The sequence below is a fragment of the Bombina bombina genome, chromosome 2 (assembly GCF_027579735.1).
Source record: "Bombina bombina isolate aBomBom1 chromosome 2, aBomBom1.pri, whole genome shotgun sequence".
NCBI lineage: Eukaryota > Metazoa > Chordata > Amphibia > Anura > Bombinatoridae > Bombina > Bombina bombina.
In genome coordinates, this window is record NC_069500.1 from 196,044,540 (window position 1) to 196,066,076 (window position 21,537).

A 21,537-nucleotide genomic window follows, 5' to 3' on the forward strand; every position below is an offset into this window, starting at 1 on the left:
TTAAATAAGTTCCTTAACCCCTTAATGACCACAGCATTTTTCCATTTTCTGTCCATTTGGGACCAGGGCTATTTTTACATTTTTGCTGTGTTTGTGTTTAGCTGTAATTTTCCTCTTACTCATTTACTGTACCCACACATATTATATACCGTTTTTCTCGCCATTAAATGGACTTTCTAAAGATACCATTAATTTCATCATATCTTATAATTTACTATAAAAAAATTATAAAATAGGAGGAAAAATGGGAAAAAAAACACTTTTTCTAACTTTGACCCCCAAAATCTGTAACACATCTACAGCCACCAAAAAACACCCATGCTAAATAGTTTCTAAAATTTGTCCAGAGTTTAGAAATACCCAATGTTTACATGCTCTTTGCTTTTTTTGCAAGTTATAGGGCAATAAATAAAAGTAGCACTTTGTGGACACGGGTTCGTTGGGAGAGCCCTGTTGGTGTGTTAGCCGGTGTCCCCGCTTAACAGCCCTTAGACCAGACCACAACGAGTTGTACCGGAGTTACTTCCCAAAGATCCAGCCCTTAACACAGAGCGCAGAAGACACCAGTGTGACTCACGCGATACAAGATTCAATCCTAAGCAGCTTGGGAGGCACAGAGTTTACCCGCTAGTGGCTACTCCTCAGAAGGGAGCCTTGCTCCAGAGTTGACCTACAGGACTGGAAGACGGAGACAGCGGCCTGTTTAGAGTCTAACTGCACGAGAGGGTCTGTGGGCTGTTGCTGCTGGGGAGGACCTCAGCCTTTGATCAGAGCAAGAATAAGCAGAGAACCAGCGACCTAGAAGAGGGTAAGCACTAAAGCAGTCACTTCAGACATAACCATTGGTATACACAAGTCTGGCCTAAGACTATCACTTAGAGGAAACTGTGTTTGCAGCCCGGCCCAGTCAAACTATTAACTGTTAAACACCCTTTAAACCATACGGCCTGCATCTTCCTTCTCACACCATCCTGGCTATTAGCCCAATAACTAAGTAAACGTGCAGCAGGACCCAATTATAGGCCACTGCATAGGGCTGATTTGCACACCTGACTTGTGATTCACTACTCAAAACAGGAAAAAAAAACAAAAAAAAAATATTAAAAAAAAAATAAACCCATTTCTCTTTCTGTTTGCTGTATGATCCCAGCCCTGCAGGTTTCAGAGGCTAATTGTGCACTAGTAAAACCTCTACAGCTAAAACAAACAACTTGCTTAATCCTGTGTCTTTTAAACTGGTATTTCAGAAGGGCTCTGATATTGTGCTGGGATTCTATACTACTAGGCACACTATATATGAGGGACTTACACAGTCTGTGGTTTGGAGACTACTGACATCCAAAAGTGCAATAAGAAGCAACACATAGAGTGAATTATTTTGCTGAATTCAATGTCTCAAAAGCACATCTGTGAAAGGTATTAACTGTATGCCTGTATAATTGTAGTTGGGCCAGAAGTTCATCTAAACAGTGTAACCTGCAAAAATTGGCTCATCTGTTGCCACCCGTACACTTATATGCCCAGTGACTACAGACTCAACCTGCAGTTATAGCGATTCGAACCAATAAGAAGCAGGCTATCAGAACTCTCTTGTGGATCAAGCTACAGCCGAAACAAGCTTCTCTCCTACCATTTCCCACTGAGGTTCTCTCTGTGGGAAATGGTAGGACAATGTAGTGGCTACCATAGTCGACACACTCTCAAAGCATATGAACAACCTGCAGGATACCCTCACGAAAGCCATTAAAGGATCAGCAGCAGAACTCCGCAGAGATATGGCGGTGATAGGTGAAAGAACTGAGGCCCTAGAGCGAAAATACGAAGACCTCGCTCTTGACCATGAAAATTTGCTTTCATATTCTCAAAATCTGGCCATCCAAATTTCTGACCTGGAGCTCAAACTATCGGACCTTGAAGACAGGTCCAGAAGAAATAACCTGAGGTTTAGAGGAATCTCAGAAGAGGTGACAACTGCAGATCTCGAAAATTTCGTCAAAGAATTCTGCACCTTGCTCATAGCAGACTTGGACACTTCAAGCTTCCTCATAGATAGGGTCCATCGCACCCCAAGACCCCGTAATATCTCAGCGGATAAACCTAGGGATGTTCTAGCCAGATTCCACTACTTCACTCATAAAGAAAAGATACTAAGAGCATTGGCTGTCAAACCCCTATTACCAGAGAAGTTCCAGTCCATGCAGGTGTTCCCAGACTTATCGCAATTTACACTACAGAGGAGAAGATCCTTTACTCCTTTCACACAAATTCTCAGACAGCACAACGTAAAGTACCGCTGGGGCTACCCGACTAAACTCATTGTCAGCAGGAATGGTAGCACTCACACGATATCCACGGTTAATGACGGAATGGATCTTCTTAAAAAATGGGATCTTCAGAGACTTCCAACTAATCTGAATAAGCTGAATACTGCTTCTTCTACCCTTCAAGCCACAGCACCTGAGTGGGCCCCTCTGCCTCAGCGACCCCCCTTGGGTGCGAAGCTGGGGGATACAATCTCTGCCCCGCAGTCGCATCCATCTGAAGAACCCACCTGATGGACATTACATGATGTATCCTTTGTCAGTTTAATATTTACATTCACAGTACCAGTTATATGAATACATGTTTTTCCATTGCAGGGTGAACAGACTTTTAACAAGAGAAAAACTGGACATATTATTTTATTGTTATATTGCTTGATGTTTTTGTGTTTATATACTTAAAGTTTTACAGTGCCTCCCAGAGTACATTCCAGAATAGATACTGCTCCCATAACAACACTCATGTCACGATCTATCACTAACCAAGACGAAGTTCCCTTCTAATACCATGTCCCTACTCTTCCTACTAGGGCGTATTTCCTCAACCCCTCACGGACTAGACCTTTGCATCCATAGGAGACCATACTAATACACTTGCTTCTCCATTTAGCGAGCTCTAACTGGGGTACCTGAAACGTCCAATTATAACACACGCTTGATGCTTCATGCCATTTAGGGACTGATAGGCGTGTTTGCATTATCTTTACTTGGGGTATCTGAAACTCCTAAAAGTAACACGTGTCTGACGCCATATACTAGTTAGGGACTGATAGTTCTACTTGCATTACTTGAGACGGATCAGATCCTTAATAGTCTAAGTGGGAGGTCAATTCCATCATTTCTCACAACTTTCTTCTGGGAGGCAATAGAGTTCTTTTGTCCAGTTATTCCAATGTTAACTATGTTAGTTTCTTACTGGTTCTGTTGATGCACTTGTTTATCCACTGATATTTGCTCTTCTATGTAAAAATGTACTTGACTTCATTTAATTGTAACTTGATAAAGTCCCCCTCACAGGTTTTAGCTGCCTTAGTCACTCTGATTTTGTACCAATGAGCAACGGGGAACGACCCTAACTCAAGTAAGTTTGAGTCTCGACTCAATAGATTCTCTCACCAAATTACTCCCGATATCCCCCTGGTTCCCCTTTGGTAAATAAGATACTACTACTCAGACGTGGGATTTAATCCCCCGTTAACTACCTCTCCCCCCCAAATCATAATTTCTCATTTTGATGAGATCAAGGAATTAACTTACCTTATAGGTTTAATTGTGAATTCCTTGTTAGGCGGTGAATAGTGCCGCCAATTACACTTAGTATAGTCTATAACTAGGATATAACCTAGAGTAATAGCACATACTAGAGTATATAGTCCATATTTCAACGAGTCAGCGCAAATCTTTAACAGGTCAAGATAATAGTCACATAAATAAACCTTCGGTTGGGATCATTGCACGCTTAACTATCTTTTTGTTCCTGTACAGGGAGCTGCATTCTCTAAAGTAACCACAACATGAGAATAAATATTCCCAAGCTTCGACATTGGAAAAAAGGTGTGCAGGTAGGTGGAGCTGAATATAGCCCCTCTCTTTATCCTTTCTGTCTATTCCTTTTAATTTTCGCATTCTCTCTCATTTTGTGTACTCAGAGCGCATATCAACGTAGAATCTAGCACAAACTTACTTCACCACCTCCATAGGAGGCAAAGTTTGTAAAACTGATTTGTGGGTGTGGTGAGGGGTGTATTTATAGGCATTTTGAGGTTTGGGAAACTTTGCCCCTCCTGGTAGGAATGTATATCCCATACGTCACTATGGACTCTTGCTAATTACATGAAAGAAAGTTAGATTTTTTACAATTTTAGGTTTCTCACTGAAATTATTTACAAACAGCTTGTGCAATTATGGCACACATGTTTGTAAATGCTTCTCTGGGATCCCCTTTGTTCAGAAATAGCAGACATATATGGCTTTGGCATTGCTTTTTGGTAATTAGAAGGCCGCTAAATTCCACTGCGCACCACACATGTATTTTGCCCAGCAGTGAAGGGGTTAATTAGGGAGCCTGTAGGGTAAATTTTACCTTTAGTGTAGTGTAGTAGACAACCCAAAGTATTGATCTAGGCCCATTTTGGTATATATCATGCCACCATTTCACCGCCAAATGCGATCAAATAAAAAAAATCGTTCACTTTTTTACAAACTTTTTCACAAAAACTTTAGGTTTCTCACTGAAAATATTTACAAACAGCTTGTGCAATTATGGCATAAATGGTTGTAAATGCTTCTCTGGGATCCACTTTGTTCAGAAATAGCAGACATATATGGCTTTGGCGTTGCTTTTTGGTAATTAGAAGGCCGTTAAATGCCGTTGCGCATCACACATGTATTATGGCTAGCAGTGAAGGGGTTAATTAGGTAGCTTGTAGGGAGCTTGCAGGGTTAATATTAGCTTTAGTGTAGAGATCAGCCTCCCACCTGACACATTACACCCCCTGATCCCTCCCAAACAGCTCTCTTCCCCTCCTCCACCCCACAATTGTCCCCGACATCTTAAGTACTGGCAGAAAGTCTGCCAGTACTAAAATAAAAGGTGTCTTTTTTTATGGAACACATTTACATATGATGCTGTGTAGCCTCAACCTCCCTAATCCCCCCCCCCCCCCGAAACAGCTCTCTAAACCTCCACCTCTACCTTATTGGGAACCATCTTGGGTACTGGCAGCTGTCTGCCAGTACCCAGTTTACAATAATTTATTTATTTATTTTTTTTACTTTTTCTGTAGTGTAGCTTCCCCCCCCCCAAAGAACAACCCCCCACCCCTCCTTAGATCCATTTAAATTCCCAAATCCCACCCCCCTTTCTCCCACTTAATATATAAAAAATTTCTATAGTGTAGTGGTTCCCACCCGCTCTCGCCCCAGGCACGCGCCACCAGCCGCCCCCGTCCGTGCGCGCCTCCAGCGACACCACCCACAATCCAGCTCCCCTCTAGCATCATGCACAACATCGATGAACGCCCACCCGCCTCCCACATCGGCTCCTACCCACCAACGATTGCGGCCATCGATGTCCGATGCAGAGAGGGCCACAGAGTGTATCTCTCTGCATCGGATGGGTAAGAAAGGTTATTTGCAGGATGCCTCGATATCGAGGCATCACTGCAATAACCGGAAAGTGGCTGAAAGCGATCAGGATCGCTTCCACCGCTTTCCAAGACCGACGACATACGGGGTACGTTCTCGGTCGTTAAGTGTATTTTTTTAGAGGGCATACCCCATACGTCGTCGGTCGTTAAGGGGTTATAGGAATAGTCTAGTCAAAAACAGAATTTATGCTTACCTGATAAATTACTTTCTCCAACGGTGTGTCCGGTCCACGGCGTCATCCTTACTTGTGGGATATTCTCCTCCCCAACAGGAAATGGCAAAGAGCCCAGCAAAGCTGGCCATATAGTCCCTCCCAGGCTCCGCCTACCCCAGTCATTCGACCGACGGACAGGAGGAAATATATATAGGAGAAACCATATGGTAACGTGGTGACTGTAGTTAGAGAAAATAATTCATCAGAAATGATTAAAAAACCAGGGCGGGCCGTGGACCGGACACACCGTTGGAGAAAGTAATTTATCAGGTAAGCATAAATTCTGTTTTCTCCAACATAGGTGTGTCCGGTCCACGGCGTCATCCTTACTTGTGGGAAACAATACCAAAGCTTTAGGACACGGATGAAGGGAGGGAGCAAATCAGGTCACCTAAACGGAAGGCACCACGGCTTGCAAAACCTCTCTCCCAAAAATAGCCTCCGAAGAAGCAAAAGTATAAAATTTGTAAAATTTGGCAAAAGAGTGCAGTGAAGACCAAGTCGCTGCCTTACATATCTGGTCAACAGGAGCCTCGTTCTTGAAGGCCCATGTGGAAGCCACAGCCCTAGTGGAGTGAGCTGTGATACTTTCAGGAGGCTGCCGTCCGGCAGTCTCAAAAGCCAATCTGATAATGCTTTTAAACCAAAAGGAAAGAGAGGTAGAAGTTGCTTTTTTACCTCTCCTTTTACCAGAATAAACAACAAACGAAGAAGATGTTTGTCTGAAACCTTCAGTAACCTCTAAATAGAATTTTAGAGCACGGACTACGTCCAAATTGTGTAACAAACGTTCCTTCTCTGAAACTGGATTCGGACACAAAGAAGGTACAACTATCTCCTGGTTAATATTTTTGTTGGAAACAACCTTCGGAAGAAAACCAGGCTCAGTACGCAAAACCACCTTATCTGCATGGACCAGATAGGGCGGAGAACACTGCAGAGCAGATAACTCAGAAACTCTTCTAGCAGAAGAAATTGCAACCAAAAAACAAAACTTTCCACGATAATAACTTAATATCTACGGAATGTAAGGGTTCAAACGGAACCCCTTGAAGAACTGAAAGAACTAGATTAAGACTCCAGGGAGGAGTCAAAGGTCTGTAAACAGGCTTGATTCTAACCAGAGCCTGAACAAACGCTTAAACGTCTGGCACAGCTGCCAGCCTTTTGTGAAGTTAAACAGATAAAGCAGAGATCTGTCCCTTCAGAGAACTTGCAGATAATCCTTTCTCCAAACCTTCTTGTAGAAAGGAAAGAATCTTAGGAATTTTTATCTTGTTCCATGGGAATCCTTTAGATTCACACCAACAGATATATTTTTTCCATATTTTATGGTAAATTTTTCTAGTTACAGGCTTTCTAGCCTGAATAAGAGTATCTATTACAGAATCTGAAAACCCACGCTTTGATAGAATCAAGCGTTCAATCTCCAAGCAGTCAGTTGGAGGGAAACCAGATTCGGATGTTCGAATGGACCCTGAACAAGAAGGTCCTGTCTCAAAGGTAGCTTCCATGGTGGAGCCGATGACATATTCACCAGGTCTGCATACCAAGTCCTGCGTGGCCACGCAGGAACTATCAAGATCACCGAAGCCCTCTCCTGATTGATCCTGGCTACCAGCCTGGGAATGAGAGGAAACGGTGGGAATACATAAGCTAGGTTGAAGATCCAAGGTGCTACTATTGTATCCACTAGAGTCGCCTTGGGATCCCTGGATTTGGACCCGTAACAAGGGACCTTGAAGTTCTGACGAGAGGCCATCAGATCCATGTCTGGAATGCCCCATAATTGAGTTATTTGGGCAAAGATTTCCGGATGGAGTTCCCACTCCCCCGGATGCTCCTCCATCACCAGGGAACTCCTTGTTCCCCCCTGATGGTTGATATATGCAACAGTCGTCATGTTGTCTGATTGACACCTTATGAATTTGGCCTTTGCTAGTCGAGGCCAAGCCTTGAGAGCATTGAATATCGCTCTCAGTTCAAAATGTTTATCGGGAGAAGAGAGTCTTCCCGAGACCATAGACCCTGAGCTTTCAGGGGTTCCCAGACCGCGCCCCAGCCCACCAGACTGGCGTCGGTCGTGACAATGACCCACTCTGGTCTGCGGAAGCTCATTCCCTGTGACAGTTTGTCCAGGGTCAGCCACCAACGGAGTGAATCTCTGGTCCTTTGATCTACTTGGATCGTCGGAGACAAGTCTGTATAATCCCCATTCCACTGTCTGAGCATGCACAGTTGTAATGGTCTTAGATGAATTCGTGCAAAAGGAACTATGTCCATTGCCGCAACCATCAAACCTATTACTTCCATGCACTGCGCTAAGGAAGGAAGAAGAACAGAATGAAGTACCTGACAAGAGCTTAGAAGTTTGATTTTCTGGCCTCTGTCAGAAAAATCTTAATTTCTAAGGAAACTATTATTGTTCCCAAGAAGGGAACTCTTGTTGACGGGGACAGAGAACTTTTTTCTATGTTCACTTTCCACCTGTGAGATCTGAGAAAGGCTAGGACAATGTCCGTATGAGCCCTTGCTTTTGACAGAGACGACACTTGAATCAGGATGTCGTCCAAGTAAGGTACTACTGCAATGCCCCTTGGTCTTAGCACCGCTAGAAGGGACCCTAGTACCTTTGTGAAAATCCTTGGAGCAGTGGCTAATCCGAATGGAAGTGCCACAAACTGGTAATGCTTGTCCAGAAAGGCGAACCTTAGGAACCGAAGATGTTCCTTGTGGATAGGAATATGCAGGTACGCATCCTTTAAATCCACCGTGGTCATGAATTGACCTTCCTGGAAGGTAGGAAGGATCGTTCGAATGGTTTCCATTTTGAACGATGAAACCCTTAGAAACTTGTTTAGAATCTTGAGATCTAAAATTGGTCTGAATGTTCCCTCTTTTTTGGGAACTTTGAACAGGTTGGAGTAAAACCCCATCCCTTGTTCTCCTAATGGAACAGGATGAATCACTCCCATTCTTGACAGGTCTTCTACACAATGTAAGAATGCCTGTCTTTTTATTTGGTTCGAAGATAATTGAGACCTGTGGAACCTTCCCCTTGGGGGTAGTTCCTTGAATTCCAGGAGATAACCTTGAGAAACTATTTCTAGCGCCCAAGGATCCTGAATATCTCTTGCCCATGAGCAAAGAGAGAAAGTCTGCCCCCCACCAGATCCGGTCCCGGATCGGGGGCCAACACTTCATGCTGTTTTGGTAGCAGTGGCAGGTTTCTTGGCCTGCTTACCCTTGTTCCAGCCTTGCATCGGTCTCCAGGCTGGCTTGGTTTGAGAAGTATTACCCTCTTACTTAGAGGGTGTAGAATTTGAGGCTGGTCCGTTTCTGCGAAAGGGACGAAAATTTGGCTTATTTTTAGCCTTAAAGGACCTATCCTGAGGAAGGGTGTGGCCCTTTCCCCCAGTGATGTCTGAAATAATCTCTTTCAAGTCAGGGCCAAACAGTGTTTTACCCTTGAAAGGGATGTTAAGCAATTTGGTCTTGGAGGACACATCCGCTGACCAAGACTTTAGCCAAAGCGCTCTGTGCGCCACGATAGCAAACCCTGAATTATTCGCCGCTAATCTAGCTAATTGCAAAGCGGCATCTAAAATAAAAGAGTTCGCCAATTTAAGTGCTTGAACTCTGTCCATAACCTCCTCATACGAAGATTCTTTATTGAGCGATTTTTCTAGTTCTTCGAACCAGAAACACGCAGCTGTAGTGACAGGAACAATGCATGAAATTGGTTGTAGAAGGTAACCTTGCTGAACAAACATCTTTTTAAGCAAACCCTCTAACTTTTTATCCATAGGATCTTGAAAGCACAACTATCTTCTATAGGAATAGTAGTGCGTTTGTTTAGAGTAGAAACCGCCCCCTCGACCTTGGGGACTGTCTGCCATAAGTCCTTTCTGGGGTCGACTATAGGAAATAATTTCTTAAATATAGGGGGAGGAACAAAAGGTATGCCGGGCCTTTCCCACTCCTTATTTACTATGTCCGCCACCCGCTTGGGTATGGGAAAAGCATCAGGGGACACCGGAACCTCTAGGAACTTGGCCATCTTACATTTTCTTTGGAATGACCAAATTGTCACAATCATCCAGAGTAGATAATACCTCCTTAAGTAGTGCGTGGAGATGTTCTAATTTAAATTTAAATGTTACAACATCAGGTTCAGCTTGTTGAGAAATTTTCCCTTCTCCCTCAGACAAAACCTCCCTCCTGGCCCCTTCAGATTGGTGTGAGGGCATGTCAGAACAGTTATCATCAGCGTCCTCTTGCTCTTCAGTGTTTAAAACAGAGCAATCGCGCTTTCTCTGATAAGTAGGCATTTTGGATAAAATGTTTGCAATAGAATTATCCATTACAGCCGTTAATCGTTGCATGGTAATAAGTATTGACGCACTAGATGTACTAGGGGCCTCTTGTGTGGGCAAAACTGGTGTAGACACAGAAGGGGATGATGCAGTACCATGCTTACTCCCCTCATTTGAGGAATCATCATGGGCAATATCATTATCTATGGCATTATTGTCCCTACTTTGTTTGGACACTATGACACAATTATCACATATATTTAAATGGGGAGAAACCTTGGCTTTCATACATATAGAACATCGTTATCTGATGGTTCAGACATGTTAAACAGGCTTAAACTTGTCAACAAAGCACAAAAAACGTTTTACAATAAAACCGTTACTGTCACTTTAAATTTTAAACTGAACACACTTTATTACTGAATATGTGAAAAAGTATGAAGGAATTGTTCAAAATTCACCAAAATTTCACCACAGTATCTTTTTCGAAAACAGTGAGAAATAGAGTAAACCAAGTCTCTATGGGAGGTGCGCAAAGTTCAAAAAGGATGTTCAGTATGAGGATGTTCCCAGGGTATTCCGAAGAAGCGGGCAGCACTCTTGTAAAGTAAGGATGGGTACCTGTAAATCAAAGAGAAAGAGAGAGGCGCCTCATGGGACAGTATCGAAACAACCAAATCAGGTATACAAAGGGACAGCCCGTAATGGGGTATACTCACAAGGAGAGCGGCATATAAGGATGCCTAGTAGAGCGGGACGGGACTACAAGTCGCCCGACAGACGTGCACAGCAGTGCGTGGAGACGTCGGGTCACGGGGTCGGTTCAGCCAATCAGCGGCCAAGGAGAACCAGCATCGAACGTCACAGCTGTTCAAGGAGTAACCTACGCAAGGCTTGACGTATGATCGGCAGGTCATCAAACCAATCAGGATAATGGATCAGGATAATGAAGAGCAAGGAGTGATATAGATAAAAAAACTCGTATTTATTGAGTTAGTTAAAAACAATTAGCATACAGCAACGCGTTTCTCGACCTACGGGTCGTTTCATCAGGCTGATACTGCCTATCTCACAACTTGCTCTACTTATAGTATTTAATATCCTATCAAATGCTGACCTCACTCACACACCCCTGTAGGGGGCCAATCAGATAGCCAAACACGGAATTGGTTGGTGGCCATTCACATTCGTCATATGGGTGGGGTGTGTGTGTGACGTAAGCCACATCGGCTTTCAGATAAATTTGAAATTAAAAGTGAAAACAATTCATCTTAACATAATATTAATATATATATATATATAACAACTCTAATAAAAATGATAAAATATATACACAACTAATCACAATATTAAACAACTTCTTTGATCCTTGGTGTAACGACTTTGAGTAATAATGACACACTTCATGTATATATATATAGTAGCGTCAATGCAACCAAATAATAAAGAGTTGCGTGATTTCGAATAAACGTTACTATACAAAATGTGTCTTTTCTGGCAAACATGTGTCCTAGTCTCACAGATAAAACAGACCATTAAAGCCTAGCATGCATAACATATAAATTATAAAAAACAAATATATTATATATATATAAAAATTATAAACAAAGGGACCCAGACATGACATAGGACTCCCCCCAAACTCTAACTAATTGATAAGCTATGGTCATAACATAATACATAATATAATATAAAAAGGATAGAGATTAGTATCCTTTCTAACGCTGTCCTATAATCATGGCTCATATATTGAGAGAGACTTAATATGGCCCTTTTTAGCATATATATTACCCATATACAGGTGTAAGTTTGCCAAACAAGGACTATTTTTAAAATATATAAAATCAGTCCCGATAATTAATGATAGCATGGAGATATACACATAACCTGTCGACTTTAGTCCAACGGGCCGAGGCTCAGTGAAGGAGAGGGAGACCTAAGGGAGCCAGTCACTGGAAGGCGGCCAAATCAATACATAGATTCAGGCCGTCAGGGTGCATACTCTTTAGTACATGGATCCAGTAGGTCTCCCTCTGCCTAAGTCTGAAAAAACGATTATATAAATGAGACTTAGATATATGTTCGATGGGATTGATGGAAAAGCATTTGAGATCACCATTATGAGCATTGTTACAGTGTCTGGAGACACTGTGAAGTCTATAGTTATTTCTCATATTACGTTGGTGCTCAGCCCACCTAGTACTAAGGCGCCTACAAGTGCGCCCCACGTACTGCATTCCACAAATGCATGTCAACAAATATACAACATAATTGGATGCACAGGATACATGCCCGGTTATAGTGTATGATTTATGGGTAATGCTAGATCTAAAAGTTTTTTGTTTATTGTTAACAAATGTACACATCTTGCATCTATTAGACCTACATTTAAAAGAGCCTGATGGTAATTGGCATACTGATAGATGGTTACGTGTAGGTGGTGTCTTGTGTTTCACCACTTTACTAGGAGCCAGCAATGTTTTTAGAGTGGGAGCCTTTCTATAGACTACTCTTGGTTTATTGTCCAACTGTTTTCCTAGAATGGGATCTTTCATCAAAATCTCCCAATGTTTGTAAATGATTTGTTTTATTAGGTGGTGGTTGGAATTGTACTGAGTTATGAATAGAGGGCATTTGTTAATTCCCTCGGCCTTCTCTGCTTGGGTGGTAGCAGTAAGGAAATATTTCTCTCTATCATCAAATTTAGCCCTACTGTACCCATTATTAATGATGTATGTTGGGTAGTTTTTCTCAATGAAACGTTCTCGTAAAATGAGACTCTGAGACTCATAATCGGATATAGAGCTACAATTGCGGCGGACTCTTCTAAATTGCCCATAAGGCACATTTTGTTTCCAAGGATGGTAATGGCAACTCTTGAAGTCCAGAAAGCTGTTGCAGTCAACCGTTTTAAAAAAGGTGGTGCTAGTTACCTTCCCATCAGTGAAACAAAGATTTAGATCTAAGTAAACAATAGATTTATCATTGATGACACTCGTGAAGTTTATACCTCTATTGTTAGAATTTAGATGATCTATAAATAGATTAGCAGAGGACTGATCGCCCCTCCAAATGAATATGAGGTCATCTATAAATCTGCCATAGAATACCAGGTTCGCCCCAAAAACCGATTCATATATATAATGTTGTTCGAAGTAACCCATGAATAGGTTAGCGTAGCTCGGGGCGAACCTGGTACCCATGGCAGTACCTCTTGTCTGTAAAAAGAACTCATCCTGGAACACAAAATAATTGTGTTCCAGGATGAAAGTGATCAAGTCCAATATAAAGACTCTTTGATTCTCAGGAAGGTATATATCTCGTTCTAAGTAATGGGATACTGCTAGCAGCCCCAACTCGTGGGGGATATTGGAATACAGTGCTTGGACATCGCATGTTATCCATATCATTTCTGAAGAGATCTGCATTGGCTCTAATTTCTTCAGAAGGTCTGTTGAGTCCCGAATATATGACTCGAGACCCAATACATACCTCTGTAGAAAATAATCCACGTATGAAGATACATTGTCCGTAAGACTGCCTATCCCTGCTATTATGGGACGGCCTGGAGGACATTTGTTGTCCTTATGTATCTTAGGAAGGTGGTAGTAAAAAGCCTGGTTGGGCTCATTAGGTACCAGGTAATCCTTTTCCTTTTTATAAAGTATCCCTTCCTTAAAAGCACCTTCTACGATATCTCTAAGGGTAGCTCTATATCTCGCAGTAGGATCCGAGTTGAGTTTTGTATAATAGGAGGTGTTAAATAAAATTTTTCTTGCTTCCACAAGATAATCATCTATATCTTGTAGGACCACCCCTCCGCCTTTGTCGGCCTGCCTAATGATGAGGGATTTGTTGTTTCTGAGGGTTAACAAAGCTCTTTTTTCATTGGCAAACAAATTCTCTTGTCTATTATTTATCTTTTTGGGAATTTTTTCAAAATCATCGCTGACCAATTGTCTAAATATTTCGATATGTGCATTATTAGTAAGCTGTGGTACAAAATTAGATTTGTTTCTAAAAGATGTATGTATATAGCCATCACATAATTGATCTAATAAGCTATCAGGCTCGTAGACGGCAACAGTTTGCTGTCTGAGTCTTGCTTCCATAGAATCAGTTAAAATGGGCCTCTGTGTGTTATCCCTAAGCAATTTCTCAGCAAAAAACTTTTGCATGGACAATTTCTGTGTAAATTTATTTAGGTCTACGAAAAGTGAGAAAATATTATGTTTGATGGAGGGACTATAGGATAGGCCTTTACCAAGAACCCGTATCTCATCATTTGTTAGTGTATGAGATGAAAGGTTATAAATGCCTTTTTTCAAGGTCTGTAATCGTGTCTCTTTGAGGGCTGTACTTCGTCCTCTGCACCCTTGTTTCCGTGTGGTCTTTTGCCTTTTGGGGGGGCAGTTAAAGAGACCACAGGTTCTAGATAACTGGCAATTGTTTTCTGTTTCCAGGTGGATTGTCTGGGGCCTAACTCTAAAAAATTAGGAGAAGAATTATTCGCAGAAGCTCCTGTTTGGTTCACATTTTCAACATATGGGCTTAAGTTGGGAATACAATTTCGACTAGTGTCATTTACATAAGAGTGGCCATTATTGTTAACCATTGGTCTATTAGTGGTTTGTGATCTATTTGAAGAGTCACGATAATCAGAAGTAGACGTGTCTCTAAAATGTGATGTACCTTTATTTCTAGAGGAGTGACCTCTCCAATCTCCATAATTCTGATTGGATGAAGGATGATTCAAATGTGTCAAGTTAGCCCGTGTTGAGTGAGAGTGCTTATTAGCATTATATATGGGTCTTTGTGAGTCGTAATGTGATCTATAGTGGGGGCGTTCGTAATCATATCCATTATCGTTCTTTCGATCAGTATAATTAAAGTGTTGTTTGTTTGTCCACTCACTATAATTGTTGGGTCCCCCTCTTTCATGTTGTATAAATGACCTATGGGGATCTCTATTGTAATCATCATATGAATGGCCATATTCACTATTATGATCATTGTAGGGCTGCCTATTTTCTCTATAGTGTGACTGATTTATACTTTTATTTCCACTCCTATCTTTATTTTTATTTTTATTTCTAGAGTAGTTCACCACTGTCCAATCATTATTTTGGTCAGTTAAATACCCTAATCCAGGGGTCTGGGGGTAATTTGAATTCCCCTCAATTACAATATTACTCACTAAAGAGGGTTCTGATGGATTTACTTTAGTATTTTTATTTTTATTTTTATTGCTATTTTGGCCCTTATTATAGGTGTGAACTTGGCCCTTTGAGTAGTCTTCATCATCTCTCATGAGTTTTTTATTTTTAATTGACATAAGTTCTTTTTGAAAATTATCTGTTTTTTGCAACACCATCGAGTTAAGTTCATCGTATAATTGGGAATTTTTAAATTTATCTAAGCTATTCTGGATGGAGTCAATTTCTTTTGAGATCTGCTCAACCAATGTTTTCCTATGGGTAATTAAAATTTTCATGAGTGTGATGGAGCAGCCATCTAATGCTTCCTCCCATTTGGCATTAAGATTTAAATCATCTTTGAATGAACAATTTTTAAAAACTCTTAACCCACGAGGTATCTGCTTTTTATCTAGATATTTTTGTAACATCTCGGCGTCCAACCAATGTCTGCATTCGACATTGATGGACTCCTCTAGTCTAGCAAATAATGCATGAATAGATAAATTTTCTATGTCATTCCCAGTATCAGACATGTTAGTATTAGAATTTGCATGTGAAACCATCATGAGCCTCTTGTTTGTCCTCTCACTGACTGAAAGCATTATTAATAGTGATTACTAATCAATATAGTGGATAATATAATAAATCTAAAAATATGAGTAAATACTGTAAGTGTAAAAACAATATAACTCTAAAAATATAAACAATTTAGCTTATGGATCAACAATTGAAACCTTAAATATATAAACTTCAATAGTGTGAAAGCCGTGTGAATCTAATGCACTTCTATTGAAATTAACACACAGGTGCTTTAGAAAAAGTGCAGAAATATCAAAATCTCAATATAATCGTGATGTATAGAATATAAATATCAAAATGACAAAATATCATATAATATAATCGTGATATGTATTTAACAATCTATACCAAAATAATAAAATTATATCAAACAAAACGTGACAGGGTTAATACCAGTGTATTATAGTGGGGGGTGATCTTAGTAATAGTAATGCAGCAATCCTCTCTTTACCAGTAACAGTTTCGAAAACAGTGAGAAATAGAGTAAACCAAGTCTCTATGGGAGGTGCGCAAAGTTCAAAAAGGATGTTCAGTATGAGGATGTTCCCAGGGTATTCCGAAGAAGCGGGCAGCACTCTTGTAAAGTAAGGATGGGTACCTGTAAATCAAAGAGAAAGAGAGAGGCGCCTCATGGGACAGTATCGAAACAACCAAATCAGGTATACAAAGGGACAGCCCGTAATGGGGTATACTCACAAGGAGAGCGGCATATAAGGATGCCTAGTAGAGCGGGACGGGACTACAAGTCGCCCGACAGACGTGCACAGCAGTGCGTGGAGACGTCGGGTCACGGGGTCGGTTCAGCCAATCAGCGGCCAAGGAGAACCAGCATCGAACGTCACAGCTGTTCAAGGAGTAACCTACGCAAGGCTTGACGTATGATCGGCAGGTCATCAAACCAATCAGGATAATGGATCAGGATAATGAAGAGCAAGGAGTGATATAGATAAAAAAACTCGTATTTATTGAGTTAGTTAAAAACAATTAGCATACAGCAACGCGTTTCTCGACCTACGGGTCGTTTCATCAGGCTGATACTGCCTATCTCACAACTTGCTCTACTTATAGTATTTAATATCCTATCAAATGCTGACCTCACTCACACACCCCTGTAGGGGGCCAATCAGATAGCCAAACACGGAATTGGTTGGTGGCCATTCACATTCGTCATATGGGTGGGGTGTGTGTGTGACGTAAGCCACATCGGCTTTCAGATAAATTTGAAATTAAAAGTGAAAACAATTCATCTTAACATAATATTAATATATATATATATATAACAACTCTAATAAAAATGATAAAATATATACACAACTAATCACAATATTAAACAACTTCTTTGATCCTTGGTGTAACGACTTTGAGTAATAATGACACACTTCATGTATATATATATAGTAGCGTCAATGCAACCAAATAATAAAGAGTTGCGTGATTTCGAATAAACGTTACTATACAAAATGTGTCTTTTCTGGCAAACATGTGTCCTAGTCTCACAGATAAAACAGACCATTAAAGCCTAGCATGCATAACATATAAATTATAAAAAACAAATATATTATATATATATAAAAATTATAAACAAAGGGACCCAGACATGACATAGGACTCCCCCCAAACTCTAACTAATTGATAAGCTATGGTCATAACATAATACATAATATAATATAAAAAGGATAGAGATTAGTATCCTTTCTAACGCTGTCCTATAATCATGGCTCATATATTGAGAGAGACTTAATATGGCCCTTTTTAGCATATATATTACCCATATACAGGTGTAAGTTTGCCAAACAAGGACTATTTTTAAAATATATAAAATCAGTCCCGATAATTAATGATAGCATGGAGATATACACATAACCTGTCGACTTTAGTCCAACGGGCCGAGGCTCAGTGAAGGAGAGGGAGACCTAAGGGAGCCAGTCACTGGAAGGCGGCCAAATCAATACATAGATTCAGGCCGTCAGGGTGCATACTCTTTAGTACATGGATCCAGTAGGTCTCCCTCTGCCTAAGTCTGAAAAAACGATTATATAAATGAGACTTAGATATATGTTCGATGGGATTGATGGAAAAGCATTTGAGATCACCATTATGAGCATTGTTACAGTGTCTGGAGACACTGTGAAGTCTATAGTTATTTCTCATATTACGTTGGTGCTCAGCCCACCTAGTACTAAGGCGCCTACAAGTGCGCCCCACGTACTGCATTCCACAAATGCATGTCAACAAATATACAACATAATTGGATGCACAGGATACATGCCCGGTTATAGTGTATGATTTATGGGTAATGCTAGATCTAAAAGTTTTTTGTTTATTGTTAACAAATGTACACATCTTGCATCTATTAGACCTACATTTAAAAGAGCCTGATGGTAATTGGCATACTGATAGATGGTTACGTGTAGGTGGTGTCTTGTGTTTCACCACTTTACTAGGAGCCAGCAATGTTTTTAGAGTGGGAGCCTTTCTATAGACTACTCTTGGTTTATTGTCCAACTGTTTTCCTAGAATGGGATCTTTCATCAAAATCTCCCAATGTTTGTAAATGATTTGTTTTATTAGGTGGTGGTTGGAATTGTACTGAGTTATGAATAGAGGGCATTTGTTAATTCCCTCGGCCTTCTCTGCTTGGGTGGTAGCAGTAAGGAAATATTTCTCTCTATCATCAAATTTAGCCCTACTGTACCCATTATTAATGATGTATGTTGGGTAGTTTTTCTCAATGAAACGTTCTCGTAAAATGAGACTCTGAGACTCATAATCGGATATAGAGCTACAATTGCGGCGGACTCTTCTAAATTGCCCATAAGGCACATTTTGTTTCCAAGGATGGTAATGGCAACTCTTGAAGTCCAGAAAGCTGTTGCAGTCAACCGTTTTAAAAAAGGTGGTGCTAGTTACCTTCCCATCAGTGAAACAAAGATTTAGATCTAAGTAAACAATAGATTTATCATTGATGACACTCGTGAAGTTTATACCTCTATTGTTAGAATTTAGATGATCTATAAATAGATTAGCAGAGGACTGATCGCCCCTCCAAATGAATATGAGGTCATCTATAAATCTGCCATAGAATACCAGGTTCGCCCCAAAAACCGATTCATATATATAATGTTGTTCGAAGTAACCCATGAATAGGTTAGCGTAGCTCGGGGCGAACCTGGTACCCATGGCAGTACCTCTTGTCTGTAAAAAGAACTCATCCTGGAACACAAAATAATTGTGTTCCAGGATGAAAGTGATCAAGTCCAATATAAAGACTCTTTGATTCTCAGGAAGGTATATATCTCGTTCTAAGTAATGGGATACTGCTAGCAGCCCCAACTCGTGGGGGATATTGGAATACAGTGCTTGGACATCGCATGTTATCCATATCATTTCTGAAGAGATCTGCATTGGCTCTAATTTCTTCAGAAGGTCTGTTGAGTCCCGAATATATGACTCGAGACCCAATACATACCTCTGTAGAAAATAATCCACGTATGAAGATACATTGTCCGTAAGACTGCCTATCCCTGCTATTATGGGACGGCCTGGAGGACATTTGTTGTCCTTATGTATCTTAGGAAGGTGGTAGTAAAAAGCCTGGTTGGGCTCATTAGGTACCAGGTAATCCTTTTCCTTTTTATAAAGTATCCCTTCCTTAAAAGCACCTTCTACGATATCTCTAAGGGTAGCTCTATATCTCGCAGTAGGATCCGAGTTGAGTTTTGTATAATAGGAGGTGTTAAATAAAATTTTTCTTGCTTCCACAAGATAATCATCTATATCTTGTAGGACCACCCCTCCGCCTTTGTCGGCCTGCCTAATGATGAGGGATTTGTTGTTTCTGAGGGTTAACAAATCATTTACAAACATTGGGAGATTTTGATGAAAGATCCCATTCTAGGAAAACAGTTGGACAATAAACCAAGAGTAGTCTATAGAAAGGCTCCCACTCTAAAAACATTGCTGGCTCCTAGTAAAGTGGTGAAACACAAGACACCACCTACACGTAACCATCTATCAGTATGCCAATTACCATCAGGCTCTTTTAAATGTAGGTCTAATAGATGCAAGATGTGTACATTTGTTAACAATAAACAAAAAACTTTTAGATCTAGCATTACCCATAAATCATACACTATAACCGGGCATGTATCCTGTGCATCCAATTATGTTGTATATTTGTTGACATGCATTTGTGGAATGCAGTACGTGGGGCGCACTTGTAGGCGCCTTAGTACTAGGTGGGCTGAGCACCAACGTAATATGAGAAATAACTATAGACTTCACAGTGTCTCCAGACACTGTAACAATGCTCATAATGGTGATCTCAAATGCTTTTCCATCAATCCCATCGAACATATATCTAAGTCTCATTTATATAATCGTTTTTTCAGACTTAGGCAGAGGGAGACCTACTGGATCCATGTACTAAAGAGTATGCACCCTGACGGCCTGAATCTATGTATTGATTTGGCCGCCTTCCAGTGACTGGCTCCCTTAGGTCTCCCTCTCCTTCACTGAGCCTCGGCCCGTTGGACTAAAGTCGACAGGTTATGTGTATATCTCCATGCTATCATTAATTATCGGGACTGATTTTATATATTTTAAAAATAGTCCTTGTTTGGCAAACTTACACCTGTATATGGGTAATATATATGCTAAAAAGGGCCATATTAAGTCTCTCTCAATATATGAGCCATGATTATAGGACAGCGTTAGAAAGGATACTAATCTCTATCCTTTTTATATTATATTATGTATTATGTTATGACCATAGCTTATCAATTAGTTAGAGTTTGGGGGGAGTCCTATGTCATGTCTGGGTCCCTTTGTTTATAATTTTTATATATATATAATATATTTGTTTTTTATAATTTATATGTTATGCATGCTAGGCTTTAATGGTCTGTTTTATCTGTGAGACTAGGACACATGTTTGCCAGAAAAGACACATTTTGTATAGTAACGTTTATTCGAAATCACGCAACTCTTTATTATTTGGTTGCATTGACGCTACTATATATATATACATGACGTGTGTCATTATTACTCAAAGTCGTTACACCAAGGATCAAAGAAGTTGTTTAATATTGTGATTAGTTGTGTATATATTTTATCATTTTTATTAGAGTTGTTATATATATATATATATTAATATTATGTTAAGATGAATTGTTTTCACTTTTAATTTCAAATTTATCTGAAAGCCGATGTGGCTTACGTCACACACACACCCCACCCATATGACGAATGTGAATGGCCACCAACCAATTCCGTGTTTGGCTATCTGATTGGCCCCCTACAGGGGTGTGTGAGTGAGGTCAGCATTTGATAGGATATTAAATACTATAAGTAGAGCAAGTTGTGAGATAGGCAGTATCAGCCTGATGAAACGACCCGTAGGTCGAGAAACGCGTTGCTGTATGCTAATTGTTTTTAACTAACTCAATAAATACGAGTTTTTTTATCTATATCACTCCTTGCTCTTCATTATCCTGATCCATTATCCTGATTGGTTTGATGACCTGCCGATCATACGTCAAGCCTTGCGTAGGTTACTCCTTGAACAGCTGTGACGTTCGATGCTGGTTCTCCTTGGCCGCTGATTGGCTGAACCGACCCCGTGACCCGACGTCTCCACGCACTGCTGTGCACGTCTGTCGGGCGACTTGTAGTCCCGTCCCGCTCTACTAGGCATCCTTATATGCCGCTCTCCTTGTGAGTATACCCCATTACGGGCTGTCCCTTTGTATACCTGATTT

At 40.6% G+C, this 21,537-nt stretch overlaps 1 protein-coding gene across 4 annotated transcripts in view; it reads right to left on the reverse strand.

Moving 5' to 3' along the window:
- ARHGEF28 (Rho guanine nucleotide exchange factor 28) overlaps positions 1–21,537 on the reverse strand; it is an 813,355-nt gene that overhangs the window by 70,145 nt on the left and 721,673 nt on the right. The window lies entirely within an intron of this gene.